The sequence below is a fragment of the Convolutriloba macropyga genome, unplaced genomic scaffold (assembly GCF_964194025.1).
Source record: "Convolutriloba macropyga unplaced genomic scaffold, txConMacr16.3 SCAFFOLD_341, whole genome shotgun sequence".
NCBI classification, from domain to species: domain Eukaryota; kingdom Metazoa; phylum Xenacoelomorpha; order Acoela; family Convolutidae; genus Convolutriloba; species Convolutriloba macropyga.
The window spans coordinates 17,554-27,500 of record NW_027451462.1 but is presented as its reverse complement, the minus strand read 5'-3'; the positions used below and the strand labels follow the sequence as shown (position 1 = coordinate 27,500).

General features: G+C 44.7%; 2 pseudogenes; both read right to left on the bottom strand.

The window, feature by feature from the left end:
• Nucleotides 1-4,709, bottom strand: part of LOC142356711 (large subunit ribosomal RNA) — a 7,287-nt pseudogene extending 2,578 nt beyond the window's left edge.
• A 1,683-nt stretch (nucleotides 4,710-6,392) lies between these two features.
• On the bottom strand, nucleotides 6,393-6,544 carry LOC142356705 (5.8S ribosomal RNA; annotated as a pseudogene).
• Between the last annotated feature and the right edge of the window lie 3,403 nt (nucleotides 6,545-9,947).

Here is a 9,947-nt window from a genome sequence, read left to right as displayed (position 1 = left end):
CGTACCATATGCCCCTGTCTCAATGCCCAGGTACTTGTAGAAGGACTCTGCTGTCATCACGGGGAGACCTCCTGCCCTGCTGCTGAACACTGTGTTAGGGTTTATCACTATCTGTCGGTCCCTTGGCACTGTGTCCACATCTAGGGTTGCACACTTCTTGGCATTGAGAGAGAGACCACATCTTTCCAGCCCTGTCTCCAGTCTGTTGATAGAGTCCTGAAGCCCTGTCTGCGTCTGAGCTAGCAACACAACGTCATCGGCAAAGGCGAGGTGATTCAGCTTTTCTGAGCCCATCTGGATTCCAGTCGTTTGGGGTAGAGTCTTCAGCACCCTGTTCATCACAAGGTTGAATAGGATTGGGGAGATGGGATCCCCCTGTCTGACCCCCTTGGATGGCTTCACCAAGCGTCTTGCTCCGTCGATCTCCAGAGTTGTGCCCTGTCTCTTGTAGCCCTTCATGATGTATCTGAGGATCTTGGGGTCTATGCCTGCTTCTAGTGCTGCTTCTGCCAGGGCCTTGTGGGTCACACTGTCAAAGGCCTTCTTCACATCTATGAAGGCCAGTTTGAGTCCCCGTCTCTGTGTCTTTGCCTCACTGATAATGCCCTGCAGCAGAAGAGAGTTGGTTGCCGTCCCATCTACCCTCTTGAAGCCCTTCTGTCTGATATTGTCGTCTAGGTCCTCAAGTCGTGCAGCTAAGCACTTGTGGAACACCCTGGCCAGTACACTTGCCACTGTGATGGGTCTGAAGTCCATTGGTTCCTGAGACCCTGCCACTTTGGGGATGAACACTGTTCTTCCACTAAGGAGCCACTCGGGTAGATGTTCAGCCAGCAGCCAGAGATTGAAGTGGGAGACCAACTTCTTGAAGGGGATGCAAGTCACCGTCTTCCTGCTCACCCTGTCTGGTCCAGGAGCTGTCTGTCCCATGGTCTGCACACACTTGGCCACTTCTTCGATGGTGATTGGAGTGACCCAACCCTGACCGCTGATTGTGCTTAGGTCTATTGTCTCTGCTTCCGTCTCAAGGAGCTGCTGCCAAGCATCAAGAAACCCTGTCTTGTCGGTGATGGGGTTGTGCTCACCAAACTTCTCCCATGACCCATCCATCACTGATGCCGCTGCCTTAGCCCTGTCACGTCTGTAAAGAGCCTGCAGTCTTGCATACTGGTGCCGTCTCATGCCCTTCTTGGATCGTCTAGGATGTTTGTGAGCCCTCTGTCCCCCATTCTTCCCTGGTTCTTGTGCAAGGGTTTGTAGCCACATCTGTCCCTCTCTCTCGACGTACTGGGTGAGATCGTCGTCCGTCATTCTGTGCCATTCACCCGGAGGAGGAAGAGCCAGCATCTCAAGGTCGATGCCCGTCTCAAGACAGTGTCTTGGTCTGTCTTCCTGCACAGTGTTTTCCTCCCTGTCATGTTCCTGCATCATTGCCACAAACTGTTGGTTCTTTCTCAAGCCCTTGAATGCCTCAGCGGATCGATGGGGGAACAGTCTTGCCAGTTGCTCATTCTCTTGCTTCTGGGATGCGGGATCAAGGCCCCTCATCGCGTCTCTGACCAGAGCCATTTCCTCAAGAGTCCACCTTGCATTAGATCTGCCTGTCTTCTGGGCCTGCATCTGGTGGTATGTATCTGGGTGCCTGCTTTTGGTGTGAAGTGAGAGACCAGTCTGTCCTTTGAAGGGTCCAGCACCACAGATTGAGCAGCACCAGTTGGGGGCTGTTGCTTGGCCACTCACGGGTTCCTGGGTGGGAGCCCTGCCCGCATGTGCTCCCTGTGATGCTTTCGTCTGTGATGCCCCTGACTTGTGACTTCTGGTCTTGTGCTGCTTCAGGCCGAGCTCACTCCTGAACGGACCCTGTCCGCAGATGTCGCAGGTCCACTTGGAGGCCACGTCTCCACAACTACTGGTGCTCACACTGTCTTGTCTGGCTGAGGCCAGATCTTTCTCATTGATTGTCTTCATCGTTGGGACTACTGTACCGAGGTACAGACTTTGGTTTTACCCAAAGTGGTTGGCGAACTTTTAAGGTGGTCAGCACACTTCACCGGACAGCCTTTGTTCTGGTATGACTCCGAAACCGTGGTTTTTAGTGGTTCGCCTTCCACGGACAGTCTTTGTTTTGGTGTGACTCCGAAACCGTGGTTTTAGTGGTTTGCCTTCCACGGACAGTCTTTGTTTTGGTATGACTCCGAAACCGTGGTTTGTTGAGTGGTTTTCCTTCCACTGGGCAAGTTTTTAAGGTTTGTCCATTCCGGGGACTATTGATGGTGTGCTTAGCTCAGCCACGAATGGCAGTTTCCAGCGAGACCTCGTGGAGGTTGCACACAGTCAACTAATCATCACAGTCCGGTTAAGAGAGTCATAGTTACTCCCGCCGTTTACCCGCGCTTATTTGAATTTCTTCACTTTGACATTCAGAGCACTGGGCAGAAATCACATTGCGTCAACACCGTTTCACCAGCCATCGCAATGCTTTGTTTTAATTAAACAGTCGGATTCCCCTTGTCCGAACCAGTTCAGAGTTCGAGTGTTTTTTGTGCAACAGAATAGACCTAAAGCATATCAGCTAGCAGTCAAACCAAACGCCAACAACCCGAAGGCCATCGCACGCTTTAGCAGACCGAAGCGTCAAACTAAAGGCTTGTTACACCCACTCCTCAGAGCCAATCCTTCTTCCGAAGGTACGGATCTATTTTGCCGACTTCCCTTATCTACACTGTTCCAAGACCAGAGGCTTTTCACCTTGGGGACCTGATGCGGTAATCGGTACGATTCACTCTCCTGACATCTGCTAAGCCAAACTTTTATGTGCCACCAGGAACAATTGGGACACAGCAAATGCTGCTGTGCTCTTGCACGCTTCGAGCCTTATCTCTGATTGAATCAATTCCAAGGACTCTACAACGTGTTATAAAGAAAAGATAACTCTTCCCCAAGGTCCCAATGACAAAGTTCGACCTCAATGACGTTGCCGTCTCAATGCCAGGAGAGTAAGTTCGGGAATTTTAACCCGATGCTCTTTCGAGACTCAGCAGTTTTCAAGAAACCACTATTCAAGACTTTGGCATTAGCCTGTCTTTTAGAATCGACTAACTCATGTGCAAACGCTGTTCACATGAAAGCCTTTCCCGCTTCAGTCCTCAAAGTTCTCATTTGAGTACTTGCTACTTCCACCAAGATCTGCTCCATTGATCGCTTCGCGCATACACTTGCGTGCATACTTTAGCGCAATCAATGTGTCCTCCTACACATGAATATCATTTTTGAGCTGGTGAGGCTCTTTTTCTCTAATCTAACTTGCGTTAGATATTGATATTCATGGTTGGGTATAGGCCACGAGCTCTAGTGCCATCCATTTTCAGGGCTGATTGATTCGGCAGGTGAGTTGTTACACACTCCTTAGCGGATTTCAACTTCCATGACCACCGTCCTGCTGTCAGTATCAATCAACACCTTTTGTGGTGACTCATGAGCAAGTAGTTAGGCGCCTTAACCCAACTTTTGGTTCATCCCACATCGCCGGTTCTGCTTACCAAAAGCGGCCCACAAAAAGCTTGCATTCATAGTCCAAGTGCAATTAAGTCACAAGGACATCTCACCGATTTATAGTTTGAGAATAGGTGAAGGAAAAATTTTCCCCCATTCCTCTAATCATTCGCTTTAACCGATGAAATTGCTTTGCGAAGATTTTTCAATCTTGCTCAAGCTTTTGCTATCCTGAGGGAAACTTCGGAGGAAACCAGCTACTAGATGGTTCGATTAGTCTTTCGCCCCTATGCTCAGGTCAGACGATCGATTTGCACGTCAGAACCGCTTCGGGCTTCCACCATGGTTTCCCGTGGCTTCGCCCTGCCCAAGCATAGATCACCATCTTTCGGGTCGTGTGCTACTTGCTCTGGATCAGTCATGCAATAAGAGCAAAACCGTCCGTGGTTGCGGGACACCGAATCGGCGCCCTCACCACACAAAGTAGTGCAATTCATAAAAATTACACTGTTCACTTTCATTTCGCGTGTGCGCTTTCAATGAGCGACAACACTTGCAAGCAACTCACACTCCTTGGTCCGTGTTTCAAGACGGGCTGTAGAGAGCATTGAATAGGAAGTTGAGGTCAGACAGGCAATCAAGATCAATTTATCTCATTTTGTTTAGAATCAACAAGAAGAATTCCGAGGAAAACTTCTGCTCGATTCATTAACAAGATTTGCCAAAAGACGACAACTACACTACTCGGTAGCCGAGAATATAATATCAAGGCATTGAGTATGGTAACGCTCACTCCATTTCCCCTTCAACAGTTTCACGTACTTTTCACTCTCTCTTCAGAGTGCTTTTCAACTTTCCCTCACGGTACTTGTTTACTATCGGTCTCGCTTTATAATTAGCTTTTGGAGAGACATATCTCCAGCTTCGAGTTGCACTTTCAAACAACTCTACTCATAGGAATGAGCCATTATGACTGGTATCGAAAATGACCTTTACAGGATTTTCACCTTCTTTGATGCTACTTTCCAGTAGACATCAGGACAAATTCACCAGTCTAGCATCAAACCATACCGGACACCGAGAAATGTTGCCATTTCTCTTCCCGATGAGCTTTTCCCTGTTCATTCGCCATTACTAAGGGATTCTCAGTTGATTTCTTTTCCTCCCCTTACTGATATGCTTAAGTTAAGGGGGTTCTCTCGCCCAATTCAGGTTATGTAGTTGATTGTCTCTTAATTGGTTCACTGACCAATATGAGACAGAAACCGATTCAGCAGTTTTGTTCGCTACTACTATCAAACACAGGTCGAAGTTTCCATTCAGTCATTAATTCCAACTTTCAAATGTTGTTGTTTCAGCTTTCGCTTACTAGAAGCAACATAATACTCGCTGCAATACAGACCTCGGGAAACCCTCACCGTGAATAAGGTTCACTCACATATTTCACTACATTTTGCGTGGGATTGGAGATGAGGCTACTCGTTCTTGCTCAGTACTAGGCTGAAAATTAACGAAACTTCGTTACAAACGTTCACATGTTGATGTTTCCGCTTTCGCGTACTCGAAACAACATAATACTAGTCTTTGTAATTTAGTTTCATAATTTCAACTGTTCTCATGCAGAATTTTTGCTCATTCTTATCCCAAATTTTGACCTGGCTACTAGTTACACTCCTTGTACTTATTGCAAAATGACCACAAATTTCAACAGCTTTCACATGTTGCTGTTTCGGCTTTCGCTTACTACAGTCAACATAATACTCGTTGCAAAATAAGTGCTCGGCATCTGCAATTTTCCAAAGACGAAGTTTCGCCAGTTCAATTTTCGCTCGCCAATTATGGCTACTAATTCACACGGTACTGAGCTCAACAACATTAAATTTGTTCAGCAAGACTTTCACATGTTGATGTTTTGGCTTTCGCCTACTAGAAGCAACATAATACTCGTCTTGTTAGCTCATTCAATGAGAATAGCTTTTCCCGTTGAGAATTTTTGCCTTCAATTGGCGTTGTAGTGAGTTTGGCTACTCAGATCACCAAATACTTGTGACAATTCGAACCAGAAATGTTTTCAATTTTCACATGCTGATGTTTCGGATTCAACCTACTAGAAGCAGCATAATACTTGTATTCAACAATTTCTGTATCAAATCCCAGTTTTCTCTGGTGCATCTTTGCCAAACTATTCCAAACTGCCTGAGTCTGAATACCAATTACAGGTACTAGTAAATGCACGTTACTAAGGACTATATAGTTCTAGGTTACTGTACACAACGACGTTCACATGTTGATGTTTCAGCTGCCGCTTACTAGAAACAACATAATACTTATCGTGCATACCTTTCCATAACTTGTCCTTTTCAGATGCATTAGTTTCCCTTTGTCTTGGCTTCTACAGTCAGACTGGCTACTAGTAACAGCACAGTACTAATCACATATCGTTCTACAGTTTGCAGACAACTTTCACATGTTGATGTTTCAGCTTTCGCCTACTAGAAACAACATAATACTCGCTGTATACATTTGTAGTTCTCTATGTAACTTTCATGTGAAGAAGTTTCGCCAGTCTTTTTGACTGTCTCAAATCTGAGTCATGCTTAGGCTACTAGTTGCTTCATAGTACTTATCGCCTCGAGATCATTGAACAAAACTTGATTTTCACATGTTGCTGTTTCAGCTTCCGCTTACTAGAAACAACATAATACTAGTCTCATTAAGTTCCGTCTCTTTGCAATTTTCTTATGAAGAAAATTCGCCATCACAATGACTCCAGCAGTTCTTGATCAAGGAATGCAATCATTGATCAGAATGCTATTATTTGAATCGGTTCTGCTTTAAGTGTTCCAATTTTATTGGAAGCACCAACAATAGAACATCAATGTGTTCAATCGAGAGTTATATAACCCTGAATCGGACGCAGTCAACAGCCGAAGCCGAGACCGCCTTTTGCGTTAGAGAGGTCGGTAAACAAATCTTGCGATTCATACCGAATTAACACATATAGCTGTGCTCCTCTTCGTAAAGCGAGCCAAGTGATCCCCTGTTGAAGGATGTATTTGGACCAATCTAGTAGCATTTGGTTTCCAACAAGCTCTCCCAAGTTAGCTTACTTATTGGGCTTTTCAACCAATTCGGTTGGCTACAAGCATCATCAAAGTACTAGCCACAGTTTGATCGCAAAATTCTACGACTTTCACATGTTGATGTTTCGGCTTGCGCTTAGCCTACTATAAGCAACATAATACTAGTCATATCATAGAGCGTGATCAGCTTGTGACGTTCTCATGATGAAGTTTCACCAACAGTGTCTCACTTCGAGCTTAAATCCAGCTACTAGTAACTACACAGTACTGACTGCAACGATAACTTTTATCTATACCTTTCACATGCTGCGCTTTCGGCCAGGGCCTACTAACGTCAACATAATACTCGATATAAACTTTTGTTCATGATGCAGCTTCCCCATGCAGAAGTTTCGCCTTCAAATGCTCTCTTGGCCATATGACGTAAGAAAAGGTTACTAGTAACATCACAGTACTAGCCACAGTTTGATTGCAAAATTCTACGACTTTCACATGTTGATGTTTCGGCTTGCGCTTAGCCTACTAGAAGCAACATAATACTAGTCATATCATAGAGCGTGATCAGCTTGTGACGTTCTCATGATGAAGTTTCACCAACAGTGTCTCATTTCGAGCTTAAATCCAGCTACTAGTAACTACACAGTACTGACTGCAACGCTAACTTTTATCTATACCTTTCACATGCTGCGCTTTCGGCCAGGGCCTACTAACGTCAACATAATACTCGATATAAACTTTTGTTCATGATGCAGCTTCCCCATGCAGAAGTTTCGCCTTCAAATGCTCTCTTGGCCATATGACGTAACACAAGGTTACTAGTAACATCACAGTACTAGCCACAATTTGATCGCAAAATTCTACGACTTTCACATGTTGATGTTTCGGCTTGCGCTTAGCCTACTATAAGCAACATAATACTAGTCATATCATAGAGCGTGATCAGCTTGTGACGTTCTCATGATGAAGTTTCACCAACAGTGTCTCACTTCGAGCTTAAATCCAGCTACTAGTAACTACACAGTACTGACTGCAACGATAACTTTTATCTATACCTTTCACATGCTGCGCTTTCGGCCAGGGCCTACTAACGTCAACATAATACTCGATATAAACTTTTGTTCATGATGCAGCTTCCCCATGCAGAAGTTTCGCCTTCAAATGCTCTCTTGGCCATATGACGTAAGAAAAGGTTACTAGTAACATCACAGTACTAGCCACAGTTTGATTGCAAAATTCTACGACTTTCACATGTTGATGTTTCGGCTTGCGCTTAGCCTACTAGAAGCAACATAATACTAGTCATATCATAGAGCGTGATCAGCTTGTGACGTTCTCATGATGAAGTTTCACCAACAGTGTCTCATTTCGAGCTCAAATCCAGCTACTAGTAACTACACAGTACTGACTGCAACGCTAACTTTTATCTATACCTTTCACATGCTGCGCTTTCGGCCAGGGCCTACTAACGTCAACATAATACTCGATATAAACTTTTGTTCATGATGCAGCTTCCCCATGCAGAAGTTTCGCCTTCAAATGCTCTCTTGGCCATATGACGTAACACAAGGTTACTAGTAACATCACAGTACTAGCCACAATTTGATCGCAAAATTCTACGACTTTCACATGTTGATGTTTCGGCTTGCGCTTAGCCTACTAGAAGCAACATAATACTAGTCATATCATGGAGCGTGATCAGCTTGTGACGTTCTCATGATGAAGTTTCACCAACAGTGTCTCATTTCGAGCTTAAATCCAGCTACTAGTAACTACACAGTACTGACTGCAACGATAACTTTTATCTATACCTTTCACATGCTGCGCTTTCGGCCAGGGCCTACTAATGTCAACATAATACTCGATATAAACTTTTGTTCATGATGCAGCTTCCCCATGCAGAAGTTTCGCCTTCAAATGCTCTCTTGGCCATATGACGTAACACAAGGTTACTAGTAACATCACAGTACTAGCCACAATTTGATCGCAAAATTCTACGACTTTCACATGTTGATGTTTCGGCTTGCGCTTAGCCTACTAGAAGCAACATAATACTAGTCATATCATAGAGCTTGATCAGCTTGTGACATTCTCATGATGAAGTTTCACCAACAGTGTCTCATTTTGAGCTTAAATCCAGCTACTAGTAACTACACAGTACTGACTGCAACAATAACTTTTATCTATACCTTTCACATGCTGCGTTTTCGGCCAAGGCCTACTAACGTCAACATAATACTCGATATAAAATTTTGATCATGATGCAGCTTTCCCATGCAGAAGTTTCGCCTTCAAATGCTCTCTTGGCCATATGACGGAACACCAGGTTACTAGTAACATCACAGTACTAGCCACAGTTTGATTGCAAAATTCTACGACTTTCACATGTTGATGTTTCGGCTTGCGCTTAGCCTACTAGAAGCAACATAATACTAGTCATATCATAGAGCGTGATCAGCTTGTGACGTTCTCATGATGAAGTTTCACCAATAGTGTTTCATTCGAATTGGTTCTGCTTTAAGCTCTCCAATTGTTTTGGATGAACCAGTTTTGCCCTTCGAAGCCACTTTTGTGAGCTTTTGTGGGTCTTTACCAAGAGGATATACCTCAAGGCCTCTTTCAATTCCTTTAAGTTCTTTCAACTCCTTTACAGTTTCTAGGTTCACATAGCTGCAAACCTTATTTCTAGTTTTAAGTCTGGCCAACTTGGGGAGAGTTGGTGCAGACCGTGACCAATTCTAGTAGGATGCCACAACAAGAATGTGATCAACTTAGCTTGTCGATGAACCTGCCCCACATTCAAACAACTCTATCGCCTTTTCCTCGTATAGTTATATGCGAGGGCCTCTCATAGAGAGCGCTGTTAGCAACCTTTTCCACATAGACGATAAAGTTGTGAGTGTTTTGCACATGGCTGTTGTCATCACCACGTGACGAGTCAACTCAGCTTGACTCTCTACACTCCGACAAGCTTTGCACATACGCCTTTAGTTCAGTATGTGTCTTTAATCTGACTCCGGTGCCTCAAGCCGGAAAAATTGTCAGATTATGATCATTATCGGTTAGTCATCCCGATGCAAGATCGTATCGTACTGTCTTTGTCTACCTCCAGATTCCGAAGAACAGGAGGAGACTCTCCCAGACCTACATATCTGGGAGAATGTTCAGAGGGCGAGAAGCTGTGGATTACTCTCCCCTAAGAACTGACTAAACTTTACCCTCGTCCAAGGTAAGTTTATTTTAGCTAGCCTTCTATGTAAAGGATCTGAGGCTAAGCTGTGTTTTTTCGAGCCTTTGGCTCGGAGCAAGTTCAGTGGGCGCCCCGAGTAGCTCAACTCTTTCCCACTGAACAGCGCAACGCTCTGTCACTCGCTG